The sequence below is a fragment of the Bos javanicus genome, chromosome 13 (genome assembly GCF_032452875.1).
Source record: "Bos javanicus breed banteng chromosome 13, ARS-OSU_banteng_1.0, whole genome shotgun sequence".
Taxonomy (NCBI): Eukaryota; Metazoa; Chordata; class Mammalia; order Artiodactyla; family Bovidae; genus Bos; species Bos javanicus.
In genome coordinates, this window is record NC_083880.1 from 60,846,190 (window position 1) to 60,861,757 (window position 15,568).

A 15,568-nucleotide genomic window follows, 5' to 3' on the forward strand; every position below is an offset into this window, starting at 1 on the left:
ATGAAGTGAGACTGGGCTGGACCGAAATGGCCTTAGTGATAGAATAAAGGGAAGTTTGGAATGTTAGTCTTTGGAGGCAACTTGACAGGTTTCATCCTTCCCTCTTTCAGCTTCCATTACAGACACTATTCTATCATGAGAGTCTTGAGGTCTCTTATAATAGAGGTGTTCCGAAGAAGTAAGGCAAATTTCAGCCCACCTCCCCCTGACAGTGGAAGCCCTGCCTCACTCCCATGGATGTTTGGTAATAGGGACTCCACATGCAGGACCCTGGTTCAGACTAACATTTCTACTTCCCCAAGATTCAAACAGAATCTGTTTTACCTGAGACCAACTGGACCAGAAGGATAAAGAGTATAAGAGTGAACAATAGAGACTTCATTGCTTCTGAAAGACAGTAGGCAGTGGGTGCTACAGAATCCAGAACACTCTATATAGTGTGACTCTGAACACAGGTCTTAATTGTCCTCCCAAGGTGGGGTTGGGCTCAACCAGTGTACCAGAAGGATATAGGATATTGTGCCAAACATAACCTCAGTCCATTGGCCAGGAGCTCTAATTGAGGCATCACTATTCAAGAGTCCTGTTCTAGGCATGCCTTGGGGGAAAGAGAAAGACTCAGAAGAGAAGGTGCACTCCCTGCTGAAATGTGTGACAGGAGAGAAAGACACAGGAAGAATTTACGCAGATACCCTAAGGCTGGGTACCCCTATCTGTTTTGTTTTGTTTTTTTACAGTTTCCTGTGTTGTTTCTGCCAGAGTATTTACTTTAGCACATTGTGACAATCTTGTCATCTGTCTCTCTCCCCAAAATGCAATGTATTTTTGAACACTGACTACATATTATTATTTCCTGTATATTAGTTCTGGGCAATAGAGAAGTATCTAAGTCGTTCCCTGAATGATGAAAAGTTGATATTTTGTTGATAATCTGGAAATTTATGAAGTGTTTTATTTTTTAAAGAAATAAACAATACTCAAAGACTATATGCTAAGATTTCTTTAAATCCCCACTTGGATCTGGCGACAGAGCATCATAAATTGAAGTGCATCCATATGATATAATGCTGTGTATGTCGTAACATGAGTGCAGCAGGTTTTCTCTCTGTATTTCTGGATGAAAAAGCAATATTGGAGAACATGCATAGTCACGATTCAATTTATGTGAAAACGTTATGCGAAAAAGTATGCATTGTATTAGTAAATGCTTTAACTAGAGTGCAAAGCAGATATTCTAATAATAGTTGTTTTCTGACTGAGTTTAAGGCAGGCGTTTAAAGAGGATTTTATTTGTTAGAATTTTTTTAGGAGCGGGGGTTGCCCAGTGGATTGTGACTGGAAGACATTAAGTCCTAGAGATTTTATTCTTCTTGTGGTTTTTATTTTTCCTTTTAAAAATTACTGAGATGTAATTGGTGTACAGTTGAACTGAATTATTTAAAGTGTACAATTTGATGAGTTTAACAAATTATACACTCTTAAATCAACACCAGAATCAACATAATACATACATTCATCCTCAAAAGTTTCATTATGTCCCTTAGATATTCACCCCTTCCTCTACCTTTTTCTTTTCTCAGCTCCATGACACCCAGTCCCCTCTGATCTACTCTCTGTCCTTATAGCTTTGTTTACTTTTTCTAGACTATTGTATAAATGAAGTCATACAGTATGCATCTTTTCCTGCCTGGATTCTTTCATCCAAGGTAATCTTTTTGAGATTAATTTTCACCATCGTGTGTATCAATAGGTCTTTCCTTTTTATTGTTAATATTCTTTTTTATAGCAATTTTATAACCATGTTTGCCATCTCTTAGTGGACGTTTTGATTGTTTCCAGCTCCTAGCTGTTGCAAATAAAGCTACTAGTGATCATTTTTGGGTAAGTTGTTCAGTGGACAAATGCTTTTATTTCTTTTTGGTAAATACCTAGATGTGGAATGACTGACTCACTGGTAGGTACATATTTCACTTGCTAAAATACCAAATTGTTTTCCAAAAGCTGTGCTAATTTACATTCCCACCAAAAGTATATGAGGATTCATTTTTCATCAACATTTGGCACACGTAGTTTCTTTCTTCTTCTTCTTTTTTAATTTTAGCCATTTAGTGGGTATGTAGTTAGTGATGAAAATATTTACTAGGTTTTCATGTAATGTTTATCATCTACATATCTTCCTTGGTGAATTCTGTTTATATCTTTTCCCCAAATTTTGCTTAGGTTTTAATTCTCATTATTATTGAATTCTAAGTGTCCTGTTTATTTTAGATAGAAGAATTTTGTTGGGTTATATAATATGTAAATAGTTTTTCCCAGTCTGTGACTTGTATTATCATTTTCACATCAGTACTATATTTTGATAATTATTTTTATTTTGATGAAATCCAATTTATTAATTTTTAATTTTATAGTTTTGTCCCTTTTTGTGTTATAGTTATGAAATTGTTGCTAAACCCAAGGTCACATACATTATCTAGATTTTCAGAAGAAAACGTTAGAAAGAAGTTTTTTCTCTTTCTTTTAAATCACCGTTCAGTTTTTGAGTTAATTTTTAAAAGATGTGAGGTAGGAATCAGGAATCTTTATTTTTTCATTTATGACTATCCGACTGTCTCAGTGTAATTGCTGATAATAGGATCCTTTTCCTATTGAATGTGTGGGTCTGTTTCTGTACTCTCTATTCTGATGTATATACACATATCTACCTATCATCTCTATTAAAAAGCCATCATAATTTCTTTATTATTATAGCTTTTTGGGATCTAGTGCTTCTATGATATTTTTCACATTTAAATACTTGATCCCAGGACTTCCTTAGTGGTCCAGTGGCTGAGACTCCGTGCTTCCAGTGCAGGGGGGCCGGGTTCTATCTCTGATCAGGGATCTAGATTCCCACATGCTGCAACTAAGAGTTTGCATGCCGCAACTAAAGATCTCACGTGTTGCAACTAAGACCCGGTGCAGCCAAATAAAATAAAATAAATTTATTTTTTAAAAGTACAGGGAGAATAGTAGGAATTGAGCTATTCTGTTTCTTCCTCCTACCTCCTCTCCCTCACAAAATTTATTACGTAAACATTTAATCCAATTGAACTTTTTGTACATAGGATATAAGGTATGGATCAAAATTTATTGATTTTCCATTAAGTGTTTTTCAACCAAATCCATTCACTTAATATGCCATCTTGGTCATTTATTAGATTCCCATGTACATTTGGGTCTGTTTCTTGACTCTCTCATCTATTCTCATGATTCTACTTTTCTATTCCTAAACCAACAGCAGCTCATTATTTATGATTTGTACATGCAGAACTTTTGACTTTTTAATCTAAACTTATTTGATTTCTTCTATTTAAATATTTAACACATCTTTTTTAAAAAATTATTTTATTGTGGTAAGAATGTGCTGTGCTAAGTCACTTCAATCGTGTCAGACTGCAATCCTATGGACTGTAGCCTCCTAGGCTCTTCTGTCCATGGGATTCTCCAGGCAAGAATACTGGAGTGGGTTGCCATTTCCTTCTGCAGGGGATCTTCTCAACCCAGGGATTGAACCCAGGTATCCTGCATTGCAGGCAGATTCTTTACCATCTGAGCTACTAGGAAAGCCATACTTAGCATTTATCTACCCTGTTAGCAAATATGTGTGTGTACTTATTATATTGTTACAAAAGTGTACAGTATAATATAGCACAGGTACAATGTCATACAGACGGTCTTTACAACTGATTCATCTTACTTAACTGAAACTTTACGCCTACGATAAGTAATGCCCCATTTACTTACCCTCTCCGCAGCTCTTTTGAGGGCTTCCCTGGTAGCTCAGCTAGTAAAGAATCTGTCTGCAAAAGCAGGAGACCCCAGTTTGATTCCTGGGTCAGGAAGTTCCCCTGGAGAAGGGATAGGCTACCCACTCCCGTATTCTTGGATATCTCTGGTGGCTCAGACCATAAAGAATCCACCTGCAATGCTGGGAACCTGGGTTTGATCCCTGGGTTGGGAAGATCCCCTGGAGGAGGGCGTGGCAACTCACTCCAGTATTTTTGCCTAGAGAACCCCCATCGACAGAGGAGCCAGGTGGACTCACTCACTCACTCAGTATGACAATCTCTAGGTCCATGCATGTTGTTGCAGTTAGCATTATTTCATTCTTTTCTATGGATGAGTAATATTCTATTGTATATATGTACCACTTCTTTATCCATTCCTCTGGTGATGGACATTTAGGTTATTTCCATGTTCTGGCTATTGTAAATAGTACTGTAATGAACATTGGGATACATGTATCTTTCTGAATTACGTGTTTTTTCCCCCCAGGTATATGCCCAGGAGTGGGATTGTAGGGTGATATGGCAGCTTTATTTTTAGTTTTTTAAGGAAACCCCATACTGTTTTCCATAGGACCCGTACCAGTTTACTTTCCCACCAACAGTGTAGGAGGGTTTCTTTTTCTTCACACCGTCTCCGACATTTATTGTTTGCAGGTTTTTTGACAATGGCCTTTCTGATCAATGTGAGGTGATGCCTCACTGTAGTTTTAGTTTGTCTTCCTCTAATAATTAGAGCATATTTTCATGTGCTTTTTGGTCATCTGTATGTCTTAGATGTTCCTGCAGTGTTGGCCTTGATTTGTTTCCTAAAGATTCCATGAAACATTTGCATTTCCAAAAGCCACATGCGGCTGTCTTGTCTTCATAATCAGATATTACCTCTGTTTGGAAAATCAATGTTTTTCTTTTTATGAGTTGGGAGGGGGATGGAAGTGGGGGAGATGTATTAATAGCAACAGGTCCTTGTATGTTAGCTGCATAGATGGTTTTTCCCCCCTGACTTCTGTGTGGAACAAAAAAATAAGAATTATTGCAGCTGTATTCTTTTATTTCCTCCTCTTAAAATCTTTTAGGATTTTTTTTGGAGGTGTTGTTTTCTAAACATTAATAAATGCATTATTTTAGAAAAATAAATGCATTATTTTAGAAAAAAAAGAAATGTCTATTTAGATCTTCCACTCATTAAAAAAATTATATATATATATATATTTATTTATTTAAAAAATTTAAAAAATGGATTTATTTTAATTGGAAGCTAATTACTTTACAATATTGTGGTGGTTTTTGCCATACGTTGACATGAATCAGCCATGGGTGTACATGTGTCCTGAACCCCGCTTCTACCTCCCTCCCCATCCCATCCCTCTGGGTTGTCCCAGAGCACCGACTTTGAGTGCCCTGTTTTATGCATCGAACCTGGACTGGTCATCTATTTCACATACGTGTTTAAGTGCTATTCTCTCAAATCATCCCACCCTTGCCTTCTCCCACAGAGTCCAAAAGTCTGTTCTTTATCTCTGTGTCTGTTTTGCTGTCTCACATATAGGCTCATTGTTACCATCTTTCTAATTTCCATATATACACATTAATATACTGTATTGGTGTTTTTCTTTCTGATTTACTTCACTCTGTAATAGGCTCCACTTTCATCCACCTCATTAGAACTGATTCAAATGCGTTCTTTTAAATAGCTGAGTAATATTCCCTTGTGTATATGTACCACAGCTTTCTTATCCATTCGTCTGCCAATGGACATCTAGGTTGCTTCCATGTCCTCACTGTTGTAAACAGTGCTGCGATGAACACTGGGGTACACGTCTCTTTCAATTCTGGTTTCCTCAGTGTGTATGCCCAGCAGTGGGATTGCTGGGTCATATGGCAGTTCTAGTTCCAGTTTTTTAAGGAATCTCCACACTATTCTCCATAGTGGTTGTACTAGTTTGCATTCCCACCAACAGTATAAGAAAGTTCCCTTTGCTCCACACCCTCTCCAACATTTATTATTTGTAGACTTTTGGATAGCAGCCATTCTGACCAGCGTAAGAGGGTACCTCATTGTGGTTTTGATTTGCATTTCTCTGATAATGAGTGATGTTGAGCATCTTTTCATGTGTGTTAGCCATCTGCATGTCTTCTTTGGAGAAATGTTTGTTTAGTTCTTGGCCCATTTTTTGATTGGGTCGTTTATTTTTCTGGCATTGAGCTCCATGAGCTGCTTGTATATTTTTGAGATTAATTCTTTGTCAGTTGCTTCATTTACTATTATTTTCTCCCATTCTGAAGACTGTCTTTTCTCCTTGCTTATAGTTTCCTTCATTGTGCAAAAGCTTTTAAGTTTAATTAGGTCCCATTTGTTTATTTTTGCTTTTATTTCCATTACTCTGGGAGGTGGGTCATAGAGGATCTTGCTGTGATTTATATCATAGTGTTTTGCCTATATTTTCTTCTAGGAGTTTTGTAGTTTCTGGTCTTATATTTAGATCTTTAATCCATTTTGAGTTTATTTTTGTGTATGGTATTATAAAGTGTTCTAGTTCCATTCTTTTTCAGGTGGTTGACCAGTTTTCCCAGCACCACTTGTTAAAGAGATTGCCTTTTCTCCATTGTATATTTTTGCCTCCTTTGTCAAAGATAAGGTGTCCATAGGTGTGTGGATTTATCTCTGGGTTTTCTATTTTGGTCCATTGATCTATATTTCTGTCTTTGTGCCAGTACCATACTGTCTTAATGACAGTAGCTTTGTAGTATAGTCTGAAGTCAGGCAGGCTGGTTCCTCCAGTTCCAATCTTCTTTCTCAAGATTGCTTTGGCTATTCAAGGTTTTTTGTATTTCCATACAAATTTTTTTTCATATTTCCATACAAATGGTGAAATTATTCATTCTAGTTTTGTGATGCTTACTCCTTGGAAGGAAAAGTTATGATCAACCTAGATAGCATATTAAAAAGCAGCGACATTACTTTGCCAACAAAGGTCCATCTAGTCAAAGCTATGGTTTTTTCCAGTGGTCCTGTATGGATGTGAGAGTTGAACTGTGAAGAAAGCTGAGCGCCAAAGAATTGATGCTTTTGAATTGTGGTGTTGGAGAAGACTCTTGTGAGTCCCTTGGACTTCAAGGAGATCCAACCAGTCCATCCTAAAGGAGACCAGTCCTGGGTGTTCATTGGAAGGACTGATGCTGAGGCTGAAACTCCAATACTTTGGCCACCTCATGTGAAGAGTTGACTCACTGGAAAAGACCCTGATGCTGGGAGGGATTGGGGGCAGGAGGAGAAGGGGATGACAGAGGATGAGATGGCTGGATGGCATCACTGACTCAAAGGACATGAGTCTGAGTGAACTCCGGGAGTTGGTGATGGACAGGGAGGCCTGGTGTGCTGCGATTCTTGGGGTCACAAAGAGTTGGACACAATTGAGCGACTGAACTGAACTGAACTGAATAATGAGTGATTTGAGCATCTTTTTGTGTGTTTATCGGCTATCTGTATGTCTTCTTTGGACAAATGTCTGTTTAGGTCTTCTACCAATTTTTGATTGGGCTGTTTGTTTTTCTGATATTGAGCTATATGAGCTGCTTATGTATTTTGGAGATTAATCCTTTGTTATTTGCTTTGTTTGCAAATATTTTCTCCCATTCTGAGGGTTGTCTTTTCATCTTGTTAATGGTTTCCTTTTCTTAAGCTTTTAAGTTTAATTAGGTCTTATTTGTTTATTTTTATTTTCATTACTCTAGGAGATGGGTCAAAAAGGATGTTGCCTAATTTATGTCAGAGTGTTCTGCCTATGTTTTCCTCTAAGATTTTTATAGTGTTTGTCCTCACATTTAAGTCTTTAATCCATTTTGAGTTTATTTCTGTGTATGGTGTTAGGGACTGCTCTAATTTCATTCTTTTACATGCAGCTGTCCAGTGTTTCCAGCACAATTGTTGAAGTTTTTCTCTTGTTTAATCTTTCCTCCTTTGTCATAGATTTATCTTTGTGTTTCTATTCTGTTCCACTGATCTATATTTTTATTTTTGTGCTAGTGCCATACTGTTCTCATGACTGTAGCTTTGTAGTACAGTCTGAATTTAAGGAGCCTGATTCTTCCATTTCCCTTTTTCTATCTCAAGGTTACTTTGGTTATTCAGGAACTTTTGCTTTTCCAAACAAACTTTATTGTTTTTTTTGCTCTAGTTCTGGGAAAAATGCCATTGATAATTTGTAGAGATTGCACTGAATCTATAGATTGCTTTGGGTAGTACAGTTATTTTGATAATGTTGATTCCTCCAATCCATGAACATGGTATCTCTCTTGACCTGCTTGTGTCACCTTTGATTTCTTTTATCAGTGTCTTATAGTTTTTTGAGTATAGCTCTTTTTCCTTCTTAGGAGGCTTATTCTAAGATATTTTATTCTTTGTGATTCACTGATAAATGGATTTGTTTCTTTAATTTCTCTTTCTGATCTTTGTTTGTTTGTGTATAAGAATGCAAGAAACTTCTGTATATTTCTGTGTATCTTCTGTGTATTTCTGTGTATTCCTGAAACTTTACTGTATTCATTGGTGAGCTCTGGTACTTTTCTGATAGTATTTTAGAATCTTCTATGTATTAGTGTCATGTCGTCTGTAAACAGTGATAGTTTTACTTTTTATTATCCTATTTGGATTCCTTTTTTTCTATTTCTTCTCTAATTGTTATGGCTAGGAGTTGTGAAACTATGTTAAATGAAAGTGGAGAGACTGGACATCATTTTTTTGTTTCTGATTTTGGAGGAAATGCTGTCAGTTTTTCACTGTTGAGAATGTTTGCTTTGGGTTTGTTGTATATGACCTACATTATGTTGAGGTAAGTTCCCTCTCTGCTTACTTACTGGAGAGTTTTGTTTTGTTTTTATCATAAATGAGTATTATATTTTGTAAAAAACTTTTTCTGCAGCTATTGAAATGATCATATGGTTTGTATTCTCCAGTTTGTTATGTGATGTATCACATGATTTGATTTGCATATATTGAAAAATACTTATATCCATGGGATAAATCTCACTTGATCATGGTGTTTGATGCATTTAATGTGTTTTTGGACTAGATTTACTAGCATTTTGTTGAGGGCTTTTGTATCTATATTCATTTGTTTTATTGGCCTGTAATTTTCTCTTATAATATTTTTGTCTGGTTTTGGTATCACAGTAATGGTGGCCTCATAGAATGTGCTTTGGAGTGGTTCTTTCTCTGCAATTTTTTGAAAGAGTTTCAAAACGATAGATTTTAACTTTTCTCTAAATGTTTGATAGAGTTCCCCTGTGAAGCCATCTGGTCCTGGACTTTTGTTTGTTGGAAGTTTCTTAATCTCAGTTTAAATTTCAGGACTCAGGATTCATCTGTTTGTAGTTTCTTTTTCTTCCTGGTTCAATCTTGGAAGGCTGTACGTTTTTAAGAATTCGTCCATTTCTTCCAGGTTGTCTACTTTATTGATGTTTTGTTGCTTGTAGTAGACTTTTATGATCCTTTGTATTTCTATGGTGTCCATTGTAACTTCCTTTTTATTTCTAATATTATTGATTTGAGTCCTTTCCTTTTTTTTCTTAATGAGTCTGGCTAAAGAGTTATCAATTTTGGTTTATGTTCTCAAAGAACCAGCTTTCAATTTCATTGATTTTTTTCTATTGCTTTCTGTGTTTCTACTACATTTATTTCTGCTCCGATCTTTATGATTTCTTTCTTTCTACTAACTTGGGTTTTTATTGGTCTTCTTTAGTTGCTTTAAATATAAGGTTAGATTGTTTTGCCTTCTCATACTGTCCATGGGGTTCTCCAGGCAGGAATACAAGAGTGGGTTGTCATTTCCTTTTCTGGTGAACCACGTTTTGTCAGAACTCTTCATTATGACCTGTCCATTTTGGGTGACCCTGCACAGCATGGCTTATGGTTCATAGCTTCACTGAGTAATGCAAGCCCCTTGGCCATGACAAGGATGTGATCCATGAAGGGGAAGATCAGTTTTCATTCCAATTCCAAAGAAGGGCAATGCCACAGAATGCTCAAGCTACCATACAGTTGCACTCATTTCACATCCTAGCAAGGTTTTGCTCAAAATCCTTCAAGCTAGTCTTTAGTGTTACGTGAACAGAGAGCTTCCAGATGTACAAGCTGCGTTTTAGAGGCAGAAGAACCAGAGATTAGACTGCCAGCATTTGTTGGATCACGGACAAAGCAAGGGAGTTACAGAAAAACATCTACTTCTGCTTTGTTAACTATGCTAAATCCTTTGACTGTGTGGATCACAAAAAACTGGAAAATTCTTAAAGAGATGGGAATACCAGACCACCTTCCCTGTCTCCTGAGATACCTGCTTGTGAGTAAGAAGCAACAGTTGGAACTTGTCATGGAACAAGTTCCAAAAGTGATTGTTTCAAAATTGGGAAAGGAGTACAAGGTTGTATATTGTCTCCTTGCTCTTTAATTTATATGCAGAGTACATCATGTGAAATGCTGGGCTGGATGAATCACAAGCTAGAATCAAGATTGCCAGGAGAAATATTAACAACCTCAGATAAGCATATGATACCATTCTAATGGCAGAAAGTAAAGAAGAAATAAAGAGCCTCTTGATGAAGTTGAAGGAAGAGAGTGAAAAAGCTGGCTTCAAATTCAACATTCAAAAAATGGAGTTCATGATATCCAGTCCCATCACTTCATGGCAAATAGAAGGCAAAAAAGTAGAAGCAATGACAGATTTTATTTTCTTGGGCTCCAAAATCACTGTGGAGGGTGACTGCTGCCATGAAATTAAAAGACCCTTGCTCCTTGGAAGGATAGTTATGACAAACCTAGATAGCATATTAAAAAGCTGAGACATTACTTTGCTGGCAAAGGTCTGTATAGTCAAGGCTATGGCTTTTCCATATAGCAGTTACATATAGATATGAGAGTTGGACCATGAAGAAGGCTGAGCACTGAAAAATTGATGCTTTTGAACTGTGGTGTTGGAGAAGACTCTTGAGAGTCCCTTGGACTGAAAGAAGATCAAACCGATCAATCCTAAAGGAAATCAACACTGAATATTCATTGGAAGGACTGATGCTGAAGCTGAAGCTCAAATACCTTGGCCACTTGATGTGAAGCGACGACTCATTGGAAAAGACCCTGATGCTGGGAAAGATTGAATGCAGGAGAAGAGGACAATGGAGGATGAGATGTTTGGATGGCATCACCGACTCAATGGACATGAGTTTGAGCCAGCTCTGGGAGATGGTGACGGACAGGGAAGCCTGGTGTGCTGCAGTCCATGGGGTTGCAAAGAGTTGGACATGACTGAGGGACTGAACAACAACAATATATATAATAAAATAATGCCATTTGCAACAACAGAGGGATCCAGAGAATATTTTTACTTAGTGAAGTAAGTCAAACAGAGAGTAATAAATATCATGATATCTTCTATATATGAAGCCTAAAAATAATACAAAAGAATATACATACAAAACAGAAAGAGACTCATGTATGTAGAAAACAAACATGATTATCAAAGTGAAGAGGGGAGAAGGGACAAATCAAGAGTATAGAATTAACAAACTACTATATATAAAATATATAAGTTCAAAGATATACTGTATAGAACAGGGAATTGTATTCAATATTTTGTAACAACTTGTGATGAAATATAATCTGGAAAAAATAACAATACTTTGCTGTACACCTAGAGTACATGGTATTACATATTAACTACTATAATTTTTATTACTCAGCCATTAAAAAGAATACATTTGAATCAGTTCTAATGAGGTGGATGAAACTGGAGCCTATTATAGAGAGTGAAGTAAGCCAGAAGGAAAAACACCAATACAGTATACTAACGCATATATATGGAATTTAGAAAGATGGTAACAATAACCCTGTGTACGAGACAGCAAAAGAAACACTGATGTATAGAACAGTCTTATGGACTCTGTGGGAGAGGGAGAGGGTGGGAAGATATGGGAGAATGGCATTGAAACATGTAAAATATCATGTATGAAATGAGATGCCAGTCCAGGTTCGATGCACGATACTGGATGCTTGGGGCTAGTGCACTGGGATGACCCAGAGGGATGGTATGGGGAGGGAGGAGGGAGGAGGGTTCAGGATGGGGAACACATGTATACCTGTGGTGGATTCATTTTGATATTTGGCAAAACTAATACAATATTGTAAAGTTTAAAAATAAAATAAAATTTAAAAAAATTTAAAAAAATAGATTGAAAAAGAAAAGTTCCTGAAACAGCAATTAGTATACATTTTTAGGAACTAACTTACTTTTGGGCATGAATTGAATCTGCCTCAAAGAATGAGGGAAATAAAATAAGATTGACATCTGAAATGCATGTTATGTCTGAATAATGTCAGAGAAACACTATTAAGCAAGGCATTGTCTCTGCTGCTACTGCTGCTGCTAAGTCGCTTCAAACCCAGAGATAATGAAATAATTGTAACAATATTCCTCCATAATAATATCTTTATTTTATTTATTGGCTGTACCATGTGGCATGCAGAATCTTAGTTCCCTGACCAGGGTTGAAATCCATGCTGCCTGCGGTGGAATTGAGGGGTATTAGCCACTGGACCACCAGAGAAGTCCCCGTAATTATCTGTTTTATATGGGCAAGTACCATTTCTGTTGGGAAAGCATAGTTAAGATTTCTTCAATTCTTACTAATTTGTTCTGTAGACGAAACTAAATTGTATTATGATCTACTGTGAAGTGGTGTAACACTGGCATTGTTAATAATATTCAATTATCTTATTGATTAAATCATGAGATAATATTGATATTGATGATCAAATATATTGAGGAGTAGAGTTAAAACCTCCTGGGAATAAATTAGCAGTGTAATTTCACTCACCTGAGGGAAAACTGGATTTAGTTAACCATTGGCTAGTTTCTATGCTAAGTAGTTCTGTACAAATTTATCATAAAGTAAAAGTCATAGATGAAGAGGGAATAAAGTAATAAATTAGTACAAAAATATGAAAATTTATGTAATGGATTTACAGAGGGATTGTTTGCTTCTTGAAGTTCATCCCTAACCCACATTAGCTTCTCTGTGTTAGGAATATCCATGCAAGTGTGCGAAGTCACTTTAATCGTGTCAGACTCTTTGCGACCCCACTGGACTGTAGCCCACCAAGCTCCTCTGTCCATGGGATTCTTCAGGCAAAAAGTGGAGTGGGTTTCCATTTTCTTCTCCAGGGGATCAAATCCCCGACCCAGGGATCAAATCCCCATCTCTTTCGTCTCCTGCATTGGCAGGTGGGCTCTTTACCACTAGCGCCACCTGGGAAGCCCGTATCCTGTTGTTATTTTTATGCTCATTAGGTAACTGTTAACCTAATTGTGGATGCTCACAGAATCAGGATCATTTTTCTGTAAGAGGGCCTGCATAAAGGGCCATGGTTGTGAACTATGAACTAAATAACTAACTCAACACATTTGTGATTGCCCAAGCCTACACATTTCAAAAGCCATCAGAACTGGTCCAAAACCAGAATCGCAAATAATTTTTGAGCTCTTAAAATATCCTGCCTGAGAAAATGTCTCTGTAGAACTGTGACTTGGGCCATGCCGATCACATGATATATATTAATAATAAATACTTAATTTTATAAGACTAGGGCTTTTAAGCTAAGCTGTATCTGTATGAACACTGGAAGAAGGGTTTGAAGACTGAGTAGCTAATTTCACTCACATGAATGCTCCAAGCCTATGTAACTGATCCCCAGTAAAAACCCTGGACACCAAGGCTCTAGTGAGCTTCCTTGTCTGGGAGCACCGCACATGTGTTATCACACATTATGACTGGGAGAATAAGGCTATGTCCATGTGACTGCACTAAGAATCTCATACCTAGTTTCTCCTAGATGCAGTCCATATCTTTTTCCTTTGCTGATTTTGGCCTGTACTCTTTAAATGTAATAAATTGCACACATGAGCTTATATAGATCTAATGAGTCCTGGTGAATCATCAAACCTGACAGGCGATGGGAACTATTCAAAACAACTAGATACATGTATCAATGGAATAGAATTGAGAGTCTGGAAATGAATCTTAATGCTATATCAACTGATTTTCTATATTTTCAAAACAATTAAATGAAGAAATAATCATCTTTTTAACAAACAGAATTGAGGAAACTAGAGAACCATATATAAAGGACCAGATTTAGATTCTTATGTGATATCATACAAAAATTAAAATGGTTCAAAGAGATAAATGTAAGAGTTAAAATTAAAAGTTATCAGAAGAAAATGCAAGAGCAAATCTTCATGATCTTGAGTTTAGCAATGATTTTTTAGATATGACACCAAAAGCAACAGAAAAAAAAATGAAAGATCATCAAAATTTAAAACTTGTGTTTTAAAAGTTACCATCAATAAAATGAAAAGGAAACCTTGAGAATGGAGGATGTATAAATATAAAATATGTCTAATGTCCCAGATCACATGTCTAACAAGTATAACTCAAGAGATAGAGTATTTCAGACTATAACTGGAATCTATGCAAAAGGGAAACAAATGCAAATACTGTGTTTCTAACATTTTATATGAAGTTAGCAGCAATTTGGAGGCCAATTCCCATTTAGAGAACTGATGGATCATTAAGCTACAGGGCATCCTAAACAGCAATGATGAAAAGCAAGCAAAAGCTATCACGCTGCACAATGGTGAATGCCTACAATCATGGAAAAAGAATATAGAGAAACATTTTAAAAAACATAATGATCAGGGTAATAAACAAACATCATCAGTCTGCACCAGGTGATGCATGAAGCCTGTTTTGAATTTTGAAGGTTAAGTGTTTTCTAAAACAATTTAAATTGAGACATAAAATATTCCATAATAAACTCATATACTAAGATGATATGATTACAGGTGTGTTATAAAAATTGACATGTAAAAATATTACAGATTTTCTTTTCAATTCAATCTGAATGCATAGAATCTGTTATTCACAATAATCCATTTAATAAATATGCAAAAATAGTCTCCTTAACAATTAGAAATATTACACAATTTTTCCTTTTTAAACTTTAAGTTTGTTTATATTCTGCCATACCCATAACATTAGAATTTAATGCAATATATATTTTTTGAAAGTCTATTATTGTTAATTCTATCATATTTCTCTGCAAAAAATGAATATATATTATACTTTTTATTGTGAAATCTGTTTAAATATAAAGCTGTAAATCTTTCACAACATATTCAAGGTTGAGTTGCTAGTGCAATATTTGGAACAAAATTGTTTAGAACCATATGCATGTGAAAAATAATTATTAACCTGTATGTTTTACTATAAATACATCCTTTTAGTAAATAGTGTTTACCGTCTATTAGTTTATGTGCTGTTGTTTAGTTTCAAACTCCTGTCTGACTCTTTTGCAACTTCATGGACTGTAGCCTGACAGGCTCCTCTGTCCACGAAATTTCATAGGTAAGAACACTGGAGAGGTTGGCATTTCTTCTCCTGGGGATCCTCCTGACACAGGGATTGAACTATGTCTCCTGCATTGACAGAAGCATTCATTCCCACTGAGCCACCTGGGAAGTCCTAGTTTATGTGTAGATAGACATATTATTTTTTATTGATAAAATGAAGGTCAGTACCAAATTCATTCTCAGTTTTCATTTTTAAACATGTAATCAATGAGCAACCTTATTCAATCAAAAAGTAAATATGAAGATTGAAAGATTACATGTCAGATATATAAATGATAGATA

At 36.1% G+C, this 15,568-nt stretch overlaps 1 long non-coding RNA gene across 1 annotated transcript in view; it reads left to right on the forward strand.

The window, feature by feature from the left end:
* The first annotated feature begins 625 nt into the window (after nucleotides 1-625).
* Nucleotides 626-15,568, forward strand: part of LOC133259549 (uncharacterized) — a 47,903-nt gene continuing 32,960 nt past the window's right edge. The window contains exons 1-2 of the long non-coding RNA XR_009740444.1: nucleotides 626-703; nucleotides 1,645-1,706. This is a non-coding gene — a long non-coding RNA (uncharacterized LOC133259549). The remainder of the gene's footprint in view (nucleotides 704-1,644; nucleotides 1,707-15,568) is intronic.